General features: G+C 34.6%; 1 long non-coding RNA gene across 1 annotated transcript in view; it reads left to right on the top strand.

Annotated features, from left to right (window-relative positions):
• Positions 1 to 13774, top strand: part of LOC132912417 (uncharacterized) — a 104232-nt gene that overhangs the window by 78330 nt on the left and 12128 nt on the right. The gene's annotated exons all lie outside the window — the stretch shown is intronic.

Below are 13774 nucleotides of genomic sequence, written 5' to 3'. Positions count from 1 at the left end.
TACGTGTGCAAAATTCAGCTTTAGATTTATTCATTCGGGTATAAAAATTGCAAAGCAGAATTTAACCGCAGCATTGCTCGTTCGTCGTGATCACAACCGCTGTTGTATAAATTTTTAAATAGCGTGAATGAACGAGTGACCCGTAGATTGTGGTGCGTACGAGTTTACAATGACCAATCGTCCCTTCATCAAGGTCGATGATTGTAGCGGCAATTTTCAGCTAGCCTGACGACGATTATTCGTGAGCCGTGTTATTATTCATAGACCGTGCGCAGACGAAATCGCTGTGTGTATCGTAGGTGTTCCGTGGCGCCACGACGCTCGTGACGTAGGCGTATCAGCGTCGGTGCTATCTACAATGTCATTCAGAAATTCAACAAGCCACAATCTGAATAGAGAGTCTAGTGGACAAACATTGTCATGGTGTACAGTAGCTCACAAAAGTATTTGTACATGCGTAGAAACATTTGAATATATTATATGTGTTATATGAAACATTTTAAAATTTCATTGGTACTGCAATGAAGCTGATTAAATCGTGATTGTATTGGTAAAGTTTGAAACAAATCTGAAAATTTGCATAGGACCTAAAAGACAGAATAAGTGTATATTTTATGTAGATCATAAAAGCATTTAAACAGTCAACTATCTGTTATATCAATAGGCCCCGCTATTCAAACATCTTTAACATTTGTTATATGTTTAACATTATTTATGTGTGCACTAATTTTTTACTATATATATGTTTTCAATAAATATTTTGTAATTTCTATACATTTTCAGGTTAGTTGCGAATATTACCGATATAGCCATGAAAATCGTGCCTCATTATAGTGCAAATGAAGTTTCAATATTTTTTATATAACGCATAATATATACATATGCATGGCTTTCTATGGATTGCATTCAAATACTTTTGTGAACCACTGTACGCAAGTAACTATGAAACTGTACGTGGCATATCGTCAAATTCCATCAGAGAGCATCAACCCCATCAATACAGACTTTTCGTATACCAAAAAATGGCTTATACCTATAAGTCCATAGTTATTCTCTCTCTCTCTCTCTCTCTCTCTCTCTCTCTCTCTGTTTTTTATCTCCCTTTTTCCTGTATTTTTTTCACCTTTTTGAAAGTGGTGTTAAATTTACGATAAAAGCTTCACGATGAAAGTGCATGTTTTTTTTTTTAAAAAAAACCAATATCGCAGAGTCATTATCACATTTCGACATCGCTTTTACCGTAATCCAAAGCTCCGATTAACCCAGCCTTTATAATCTAAAAATCCGATTTCCCTACTTTTCAGCCCCTATCATTTCGCTTGTCGCGGCAAATCTAATTAAGGGCGACTCTTTTAAACGGCGTTGGACATGAGTCGGATTCCCGTGTGACGAAAATTTCATTACGCAACGTCGTTAAAATCTCATAGAGGGAAAAGGAGTCTCGAATTCCCTGGCAGAAGCGTGTACTACCGTATCATGGATCCGTTTAATTTTTAATTACACGTTATTTCCGCTGTCGATCCGAAAGGAAATTACGCCGGCCCTGCCGCGAGAAGTTAACACTTGATTATTTACCATTCAATTTTCCTCACTTCCGACACGCGCTTAAAACACTGTTTGGTCAAATTGAATCTCCGGGTAAACAACCTTTACCGTACGAATCGTGAAAGACCCTAAAAGGCAAATAGTAAATTCATCTCTTCGCTTTTTCGACGTCGGTTACTCGAACACTCATGATACATTATTCAAACATCCTTCGGTTAATTCATCCCCCGCTGGCTGTAGCCTTCGATATTCATTTCAATCCAGACCTTGGTGCAAGTTGTGGCCTGCCCTTGGCTAGATCGTGTGCAATCGAAATGCATGGTGAAATCTCGCTCATGCAACAGGATTCCGTAAATCTGATTTAAAAGTAATGCAGTTTGATAATTTGATTGGAACATTGAGGAACTTGGTTAGGTATGTTATGTAATATATAGTAGCTATGGAAAGAAGTATTATTATTATTAAGTATTATTATAGCATTTCTTATTGTAGCATTTACTAATTAATTAGGATCAAATATATAAATCCTCCTGAGAGATATAGTAGTTGATATAAATAAATTCGCAAGAAAAAATGGAAAATCTGGGAGGATAGATGAAAGTCAAAGAAGATAAGTAAGAAACAAGATAAAAAGTAGGTAGTAGAAAGTGAAGGAGAGGGACGAGGAAGAAGAATGGTATTAGTTTCAAAATCCAAATAGAAATGATCCACCTGATAGAATTCTTATACTCTATCTCTCTCTTTGTTGCTCTCAATTAAAACTTTTAACTGTAAATAACCATACAACTATTTTACAAATTTCTAACAATTAAAACAGTCGAAATTTTAACTAATTCGATCAACTATGTCTAATATCTATTTCAGATATTAATTACAACCATATATTTCTCATTTTCCTCTTACGTAAAACCACAGTGTGTTATGCACATCTCGTCATGAAATATCTGTCCATGGACGGAAACAAGTTGAATTTCATTTCGTATTGACCCCCATTGTCTCCCATTTCAATTTGTCAGCGGGTAGGGTGCGATAAATATATTCCCACACGAATCACATGTACCGAAGTCGCACATGTAAACTGCGAGTTACTCGTGACTCGAATATTTGGTATTCAGCTAGGCATTAATAGATTTCCATTTGACGAATCTTCATCCTTGTATATGAATTGTTTCGTCCTCTTCCACTAACCATCCACGTAGAACACGCCCGGATTTCCTTTTCGCGCTATAACGCTCGACTTAATGGCGCGCTAATTCGAAATTTCATCAACGAAATCGCCGTCCATTAGCGGTGTTTAATGCGTCTAGCGTTGAGCTTATACCAGATCGATATCACCAATGTTGCAAATCTTCACACGAGTATTTCGGTATTCGCTACTTTTGAAACGCAGTAGAACTACATTTATAGAAACGAAATTTTAGTCAATTTTCGATTAACTGAATTTTTGCTAATTGAATTCGCTTAATTGGATACATCACTAATATGTCCAAACCACTAATATCTATCGATGCTATCGATGCAAGAGGAAACTTCGAATTCTTCATTAATCCTAGAAAATCAGAAGCTTTCCCAGCTATGTGCGAAACTGAAACGAGTATAGTAAAAATGCATGTAAAAATTTAAAACTCAAAAAAAGCGGGGATGTCGTGTCCGCATCATAGAGCCACCAAAAATTATCTATTGTTGCTTTAGCAATCGACTAGACTGAATTCCAGTGAAAAACTAGAACGAAAAATCAGGGTGGCCAAACAACATCGAATTAGAGCGGAAATATTAACGTAGGACGATCATGAGACTGAGAAGAGGGGAGCAAGTTCCGGTTGGTAACAATATATTCGATACGCTGGGGAAATACGTTCTATATCGTGAAATTGATCCGATCGTTGAGGATATCGGCGGCGGTCGAGACATGTGGCAAATTCGAAACGCCGACATGAACACTGTACATCAAGGGATAGGGGGAATGCGTTGAATTCCGGCCAAATAGATGGCTGACCACGGATTAATTAAGTTCTCGACCAGAGGCGGTCATTTTGTTCTCGTCAGCAACAATCTTGTCCACGGCCAAATACCAGGGTTATGAATTAGTTGAATTTCTTTAAGGATACCTGGACCCTCGTGCATAATTGAACTAATATTAGGTATCAGTAAAATTTTACAAGTTACAGATTACCAATGTGAATAAACTTACATAATAGTAAAGAGTTTGATAACAACGCAAATAACATTTTTCAAATAAATGTAAAAAATCACGATACATTTAGTTACTCTATTTGACAAAAAATTATAAAGCTACGAAAGAGAAGTTTGTAATCTATAACTTGCAACTTCTGTCAATATACTACTATATGTCATTTGAATATTTTTCATCATTAAATCATGAAGATCATATCTATAAGAATTGATCTCTACAAAAAAAATTATATTATAGAATATGGAATATACGTGTAAAACGGTTTAATCTCGTGCTTCAAAATTTTTGGAAATATTACAAATCGTTATACTGATTTGTTCAACGAAGAACGCCAGAAATTGCATATAATACAGGAATTTCACTATTTTGATCGTGATTCGTGATCAATTTTTAAGGGGATTTTCGTTCTGGTTTATCCATTTACCTTTTAGAGGATGTCCATTAAAACACACAGTTTACGGTTTTATGCGCACCTGACTACCAACGTAAAACAAAAAATATTCGGTTATATACGGTAGGAAAAATCACGCATTGTGTAAAATGAACTCTGACACGCGTTAGATTCTCCATAAATATCCAAGGCAGACTTTTCATAAACACTGTGTCATGGTTTATATGAATGAAAATAACATGATCGAAATTAATATCAATCTACATTCTGAACGGAGAAACCAAAATGATACTGAGTTTAGCAAAAATTGTATATTTTATACCCATTGTCGCGTGTTGTGCTTTATTTTCACTTACACTTTTATTATTGATGTAAACATTATACATCGGCAAAAAAGAAATAAGGAACGAAGAATGATAATAAAATTACATAAAAGAGAAGCTTTTCTTCTAAATCTGCTGGAAAATCCAATTTTTTTCATCGATCTAAGGAACATTATATAACGCGCTATTTTATCAGGAATTAATTCAGCGTTAATTTAAACACAATCTCGTATTTAATCAATCACCTTCATTTACATAGCAAAGTAGCATTACACCGTAGTTACATTCAAAAAATACGTTAAACGGCTTAAGCACCGCAACTATACGGATTGCTCTCATCGAATCGCCAATTAGGAAGGCATCGATCATTGTGGCTGATCGAAATAATCGTTCAAATCAACGAACAGGATGAGTTTCCAAGAACTGCATCGATCGAGCTTTGTGAAGCTTCTGATATCAAGTATCGGAAACAACGGAATTCAAATGAAATCATACGCTAGACACAGACGAAGAACTGAATAGCGCAAGAGAAGATTCTTTATAAATATATTATATTTGTTATATGAAACATTTTAAAATTTCATTACTACTAATGAAATTCTAAGATGTTTTATAGAATATGTTTAGAAGAGAGTTAGTGCAGTATCGACCAGCATACGATACCTAAAAAATTATTTGTGACTTTTCCATCAGATATTAGTTCCACTATTATTTGGATGAACAAATGAATATAACGATTCTGTGCAACATATTTTGGAGTCATACTGTTTATCCCATTGTTTTCGCTGTTCCAACACTTTAAACATATGCATTGGTACTTCGAGTATTAAAAGTTACATATTTTCTAGGACAGATATTTTGTTTCTTGGATAAGTAAATTTTCAGATTTTTTTCTATTATGTATACTATATCTAGTCTATTAGGTCTATTTACTAGTTCTAGTTTTGCAATTTCCTTTATATATTATGTATCTGTATTATAATCTAAAACTGTATTATAATCTAACTGTCATCAAATACTAACCAATCAGCCATCGTACACATCCTTTTATCTGTAAGTTCCATCAATTGAAATTAAATTTGGAGATGTTCATTCAACCATTCTCTACCCTTTCACATAGAGAAACGTTTATAACTCCAAAGCAAAGAAGAAGCTTTGAAGCTGTTTCTCGAAAATAAAATAATTCAGAGACAGGCCGCTATGGTTTCAATATTCCAGGAACGACGAATGTGAAGACTGCATGGTACACGTCGAATGTACAGACCAACAAAATATTAATCATTTTACTCGTGATATATACAAAAATCAAATTTATATGTATTTGTGTGTATTCTAACATCTAAATGCCTTTCTTCTAATATTGTTAATCATTTAGACCGAAAAATCTACTAATTATAATTAATCAGTATTAAACGACAATTTTCCGTTTCTCACAATTTTGCTTTTGCAAATTATCAATTCTTATTATTGAATTTCACAAAATTGATGTTCTTCCTTTTATTAAATTCCATTTGTGCTGCAAAGTCATTTTTCAAATTTTGATTTTTATCGACTCTAGCCCAAAATATTACAAAAGGATTTGAAACGGTCGATACTTTCCAACGTAATACTTTTATAATAATATATATATGTTAGGTTGGCGTTAGGGGCGTGTAGTGAGTCTTCGTCGGGGTTGTTCATTGTTATTGCACAATCGAGATAACGTTTATTACATAAGTATAGTTGGTACAAGATCGACAAGTGGCCGCGATAACTAGACGCTAATGACAATGACCCTAGGTTCGATATGACGAATCCACGGTTCACGAGATAACGGATATACTTTACTTCGAAGTCTAAGTCGGACTCGACTTACTCCTCGTGATACAAGGATCGCTTGATTAGCTCTTTGCTAAGACGTGGATTATTCATCAATCGTACAAACACACTAGGTATCTGGCTAATGAGACTGCAAGAAAGGGAATGACTTTCCGTCACGACGACGCTGCAGAGGAAAACTATGATGGGATGTGCCTAAGGGCACGAGATCATCGGATTCGTCGAAGAAAGCCTCCGCTCGGAGGGTGAGGGAAATAGACGTTGCTATTAATTGGTTAATTTCTATGTTGGCAGTTAGAAAAGGATGCTAGGCGCCCTTGAGAGAGAGTTCCTAGCGGAAAGCGTCGTACGCGAGGAAATCAGATCTCCCGTATCTTCCCGCAATAGGTGACAGATTTATGGGCTGATAGAATAAAGACTGTTTGTCAATCTAAAGAACTTTAGTTAACTAAATCCTAAGATTTGTAACGGTTCCTCAGGCTATCTGAACATAAACTGTGAATGATGCATCGGCATCTGGCGATCATCTTACTCAAAGAATGGGGTCTGTGTGTGGCGAGCCGCGGGGTCGTTGAAATGTTTTATTGTTAAGTGTCGGTACGGCCAATTCTTTAAAGGAAAGCTATGTAACTTCATATCTCTGTTAGGTGGAATGTTCATCCCGAGACCGTGGTTACGCTCGGCGACCAGTTGTCGCCTCGAGCCTAAGCTCATTATCTCAAGTTTCGAATGACTGTGTTTGGGTTATTTCGTAAATGCTACGGTATTGAGGTTTTCCAAGTAACTCCAACGGGGGGGGGGGGGGCAGTGTCCTTTCATCTCCAACATATATAATATAGTAACATATAATATATAATATAGTAATACTTTCGTGACCCGCGTTTCATAAATTCCTCAAGGTTAGTATCAATATCGTACAGGTATCACTCCAATTATACGATTTTTCTCTCGTCTTATCACGATAAAGGTTTTTTGCTGCTGAAATCGAACCCTCGTGAGCAATTAGTCGGCCAACGAGAAAGTAAAATTTATGGCTGAACAGATATCCGATTGATTGATGACTTCTTCGAATGAACGCTCGAAGCTTCCACGGACGAGCAAAAACTCGAACTGTCGTTTGTTGGCCGAGGGAATGATTTTATTGGAACACGTGGTTTGCTCGCTTTTAATGGATATATTCGAGAACGATATTGTGGTACGGGCGAAAGGAATGAATTCTGCCGAGACGATAAAAATATATTTCGATTATACATGTATATACCTCCATTTTTTGCTAGGGTACAATATGAAACGGGTTTCGAAGATTAAGTCGGTTTGAAAGTTCGATTAAGTGTGATACACTCTAGGATGTAGATGTTGAGATACATGGAGGTACGAGAATTACTTTTGATCCTATATCATAGATTAACCAAGGACGTTTGAAATAGAAAGTGAATAAAATGATAGATACATCTCTAAATGTTTCAGTTTAAATATCGTATTTATTCTAAAATTTCTTGAACATCTAAACTATTAGTACCGAAATTTTGTAAGTTACTTTACAATTTATTATTTTATTATTACAAAATTTTATGTTACATGTTACTGGTCGTAATAAATTCTCTTGCATAGATGGAACAAATTTGGTAATAAAACGTGTAACGTGTAATGTGGTAATAAAGTGTTTGAAAAATTACAAACTGATTAATTGTATTATTTAATGTAAAACTATAAGAACTGTTTGTATACTAGAAGTCTGTAATGTACAGTTTATCATTTGAAGCTCACGTGAGAAAAACAAAAAATAGAATGATCTAATAGAATTAATTAAGACATTAATTAAAGACATTCCATTAATTAAAATCATCTATTGCAATTATCTAACTAAATTTCATTCAGGAATGTTTCTCCAATAACAGTTACGTAATCCAACCAAAGAATAACTGGATGAAGAAATAAAATTCCTTGAAATCTCAAATACTTTTAATGTTCTTCGCGAATTACTCCAATGGCTCGACCCAATTTGTTCGCGTAAGCAACAGAAACACGTTTCCATATAGTCTGAAATTCGAGTCATTTTAAATTCATTTTTTTCACATTTACAAATACCCAAGCGTGAAAAGACAATTTCTCTCTGCTCTGCAACAATTCCCTTTTTCATCTGGGCTGCAAAAGCGACGCACAAAGAGAAGAAAAAGTACAACACGATGATGCTACCGGTCTGAAAAGCTTTATCCGCAATTTTTCATTATTCAAGATTTGCCAGATGCTCTCTCTATCTCTTTTACTTTCTCTCTTTATGCGTGAAAGTACAAAAGCGGATCGCGAAAAAACTTTCTCTGTCGTAATAGATAGAGGATCAGATCGCATCTAACCGTCATGAATAAGTGAACTCTTAAGTACAGCAAATAAGTATCGGCCAACATTTCACGTCAATTTCGCAAACGGTGCGCGTGACATATACAGTGCGAGCGTAACGTATGCAAATTTATGCACACTACGCACCTATGTGTACGCGGTCGAAGGCATAACTCGCGCCATGCAGAAGGGAGCTACTATTGATTCGTTGTTCAGGAATAATATAAGGGTAACCAATTGGATCATAAGTCCTTTGAGCATGACAAATATTATAAAAAAAAAAGTCAGGTAAAATAGTTTTAACATGAGAATTACCAAATTTTACCAAATTAGGGGTTCCAGGTCTTTCTCTCTTCTTTGCGATTATCAAGGGTACGTGGCTTTTACGTTGCTTTATCAAAATTAATGTGAACTTTTATTAGAATAAGTGTACTTGTATTACTTTTCTAGTATTATGTACTGTGCATACCTGTATAATATCGTATTCCAAGAAACGACGCTACTAGTTGGATTTCGACTTTTCAAGAAGTTAATAGCTATCATAAAATTATAGAAGGGGTTGAAAGTAGATTCAAAGCGGGGATTAACAGAAGCTGTTCTCGTAATGCGGCTTAACGTAATTTAAATGATCCTTTGTGGTTGAAACCATTCTTTAGCTTTCTTTAGCACACACGACATGACAGTTGTTAATTTTAATTTGTATTATTAAGATTATAACTTTATATTTAAGTGATTATATCATTTTATCCGAAAAGAACGTGTATTTGTACTAAATATTCACAATTAGATGATTTTTATAATTAGTTACGTAAACTGTACAATTTGGATAATTTCATGTCTAAACAAGGAATACCTTTATTCGCCACGCTGCTTAATCAATTGAGCTATCCAGGTCAATAGGTGAATTCCTTCGGCCTAATATTCATACCGACTAACGGTTACAAACTTAACGTCAACAACTCACTGTCATATTTGAACTAACATCTGAACAATCCGAAGGTTGAGCCTAGCTTAACTTAAACTTCGTTCAAAATTAACTAAGATCTTGTCTTGAAACACCTGGATACCATCCATTAAAGCAAGCTGTTTCTGTTTCTCTGTAATATATTGAAGGATCTGCTTAAAACTTCGAGCCACGTCGAAGAACCATCGCGGTCGAAACGCGACTTAAAACCATAGCAAACGCGGTTTTTTGGTTCTCAACATCGATAAGTTTTCTCGAGCGGAAGTTATCTTATGAATATATCTATATTCATACGAGATAGTTGGCATAAGCTCAGCCTTGGACGCTCCAAACTTCGATCAAGCTAACGTTAATAACACCCCTCCGATTAACTCTACCGTGGAATTCAAATCGCCTGCAGAATCCAACGAGATTTCGTGAATTTTATATATTTTGAAATCGATATTTTATATATTTTGAAATCGTTCATAGACGATTAAAAGCTTTCCTTGGAGATGTAAATCACTGTTCAAGAAATGTAAGAATAAATCAGAAATGCAAACAAGGAAACAAAGAAAATGAAATTGGGCAAAATATAATTACTTGGAAGCTTTATATTAATCATAGTTTGAAATTGTTCAGACGCGATTAAAAGTTTTTGTTGGACATGTAGACTAACATGCAAAAAATGCAGGAAATAAATCAAGAATTTGAATAAAGAAACTATGTAAGTGTAAGTAAATAAAATAAAAGAGTCGTTTAACGTTTTGTTAGGTTGTTAAGTTTAAAGCCTTTCTAGATGACTAAAAGATAGAAAATTTTTAGAAGTAGTTCGATATCCTTTGTGGATGAATGAAATTTCACATTAGAAATGTAAACGAAAATGGAAATAGACAAAAATTGAACGATCCTCTGGAAGATTTTTATAAGACTGGTTTTGGAAATCTTTTATTGAAAGTTTACATCAGAAATGCAAGCCGATAAACCAAATATATAAACAAACATGTGGATGAGAAAAAATAAATAAACATGTTTGTTTGATAAAGATATATTTGAGAAGTATTTCATATGAATTTCTCGTGTAAATAAAATTATATGCAAAGTTACAAAAGAAGGAAATTAAATATGGAAGTATTAGTTATATCATATACACCCTTGGACAAAAAGATAGCACATGTGTGCTATCATTAATTTCTCATAGATAGAGTCCGAATTTCCCAAGTTTGACGAATGGCATATAAACAGTACCTTGTAGTAATAAGGTATATGAGCTTGAAACTGTATCTTCGCTATTCCTCTTGTATTTATCAACAATGATTGTGAAATCCGGTCGGCGAAATGATAGCACACCAAGCATTTTGTTTCCATTCCTTAGTATTTCTGTGTATTCTGAGTGGTGTAGACGTAGTGAAAAGTAGAAGAATTTCATTAGAAACCTTACAAATTTCGATTCAAACAATGGGACGTGGAAAACAGCTAAATAGTGAAGAGATTCAAACAGTTTTGAAATTAAAGAAAGAAAACTTTACTATTTCTAAAATTGCAAAAGTTCTCAGTAGAAGTCGGAAAGTCATTTATAATTTACTGAAAGATGTAAATAATTATGGAACAAAAAAAAGCAGTGGGAGACCTTCCGCGATTAGTACTCGTGAAAAACGTGCAATTTTACGTGCCGCGTCAAATTCGCTTCTCACGTCACGTGAAATTGCAGAAAAAGTTGGCGTAAAAACTAATCCTCGGAATGTCAGACGTGTACTACAACAATCCGCGCACATAAAGCGGATGAAATTAAAACGAAGACCAGCTCTAAAGCAGATTCACAAGGAGCATCGATTATATTTTGCAAAAGAACATATACGGTGGAACAAGAAGTGGAGGAAAGTTATATTTACAGATAAAAAAAGATTTAATTTAGATGGCCCAGATGGATTCAATTTTTACTATCATGATGTAAGAAAAAAAAAATTGTCACAAATACGGCGTCAAATGGGTGGAGGTAGCATTATGCTTTGGGCAGGTATTGGGTATAACGGAAAGACTGATTTAATATCAATTCGCAGCAAGATGAATGCTATAACCTATCGTAATTTGATACAAAATCAAATTGCAAAGTACGCAACACATATTGCGAGACAAGATTTTATTTTTCAGCAAGATAATGCTGCAGTTCACACCGCTAAGGTTGTGAAAGAATATTTTTCAACAGAAAATATTGCAGTTTTGGACTGGCCTGCATGCTCCCCCGATTTAAACATAATCGAAAACTGTTGGAGTAAATTAAGCAATGCCGTTTATAGAGAAAATAGGCAATTTGAAAGTATTAATCAGTTAAAAAAGTGCCTTGAAGAGGAATGGAGAAATATATCGCTGGATTATATTAGAAAACTATATCGTTCTTTGCCGAAACGAATGCTGGAGGTGGTGGAGAATAAGGGAGGATCCACACATTATTAAATTTTAAAAGGTTTTTTATTTTTGTACAATTTAGTAGATAATAAACACTACAACTTTTGAAAGTGTGCTATCATTTCGCCGACCGGATTTCACAATCATTGTTGATAAATACAAGAGGAATAGCGAAGATACAGTTTCAAGCTCATATACCTTATTACTACAAGGTACTGTTTATATGCCATTCGTCAAACTTGGGAAATTCGGACTCTATCTATGAGAAATTAATGATAGCACACATGTGCTATCTTTTTGTCCAAGGGTGTAGTTATATCAGACAGAATAACGTCTAGTTTATAATCCTTCAAGGACAATTTTATTCTTCAAATCTCATTCTACGTTATAAGGTTACGGTTTCGTTTACGTTCATTCTTTAGAAATTGTCAGTTAGAACCGTGCGATTCTGCATTCCTGCACGTAAGTTTTGTGTTTCGATAGCGTATGTTAACACCGGAAGTTGAATTCAAACTGTGACTCTATTGATTTCTCGCAATTGCATTTCAATGTGACAGTACAACCAATCGTATAAACAATGTCGTCATTTGGAAACAACTCCTAGCAGCTCCATTACGATAATAAAGTAGCTTTTCTAGACATGTTTCCTACTCCAGATAACTTGATACGTAACATTTAACATTTTATATTTAGCACTAAAGCTAACAACTTATAATAAACTATATAAACAAATATAATTATAATTGGAGTAATGCAATGAAAATAAATAAGTGTATGATAAGAGTCAACATTTTTGCTAAAAGCACTTGCGTGCATTCTGTAATTTAAAAAATGAAAGATCTTCTAGTACTAAAAGAAGATAAACGTCATTAATAAAAACAGGAAGGGGAAAAGAATAATGAATGAAATGGAAGTTTAAAAATCTGGAAAGAGAGATTGATGACTGAAAGGTTCTTGAAGGTTCATGTAAAACCTTTAAAACCTTCGAAACCACTCTAAACCATCCAACGAACTTCCGTCAACCTCTGAAGTTCATTGAACCTGAAAACACCTACATACCTACATTTATAACTTTGAGACTACTTACATCATCGTACGCAGATGCGTAATTTTGTACTCCTACTGCATTTTATGGATCATAAATTATATGTTCATACAGAAGCTATGCATCAGTTATATCACAATTTAAAAAGAAAATTCTATATATTCTAGTAACTTTTATCTATTGAATATTTACATTGGGTATGTTATATATTTTTGCACCTTTAAATTTTCCAAAGGCATGTCCTTTGAATCCTTTCGAATGTTTAACCTATGTGGTGGATATCAAACGTGTTGATTTATTTAATGACAAGATGAATGAATACTTGTGATAGTCAGATATATTAAAAATCGCTCTAAGTACAGAATGCAGAGTTAGTATATTACGTCGTAATCATCGCTTGCTCAATGCCACTCGCTATAATGGTACTGGTTAATAATCCTCCTAGAGAGCATGTTCGTCTATTTATACTGGTCAGGGGGGTACCGGAAAGTTTGAATTCGATTCCGGTTGACGATTACACGTAGCGGCGATATTATTTTGTCCGGAATTTGTTTACTTTTAAATCTCGTACATCGAAACGGCGTTGATATGCCGAGGCAAAACAACAACGTGAGTCACTCTCGATTCGCTCATGTGTCGCTACACCTACATTTCACATTCACAGTATCAAATTTTGGTAATCATATGAAAATACTACTGAATAATACGAAATATGATATATTTTGATTCAATTAATTAATACATAGGTGCTATAATAAATACAATGCTGTTT

Source organism: Bombus pascuorum, chromosome 12 (assembly GCF_905332965.1).
Source record: "Bombus pascuorum chromosome 12, iyBomPasc1.1, whole genome shotgun sequence".
In the NCBI taxonomy this organism is placed as follows: domain Eukaryota; kingdom Metazoa; phylum Arthropoda; class Insecta; order Hymenoptera; family Apidae; genus Bombus; species Bombus pascuorum.
The sequence above is the reverse complement of the archived record's forward strand: the minus strand, read 5'-3'. Positions and strand labels throughout refer to the sequence as shown.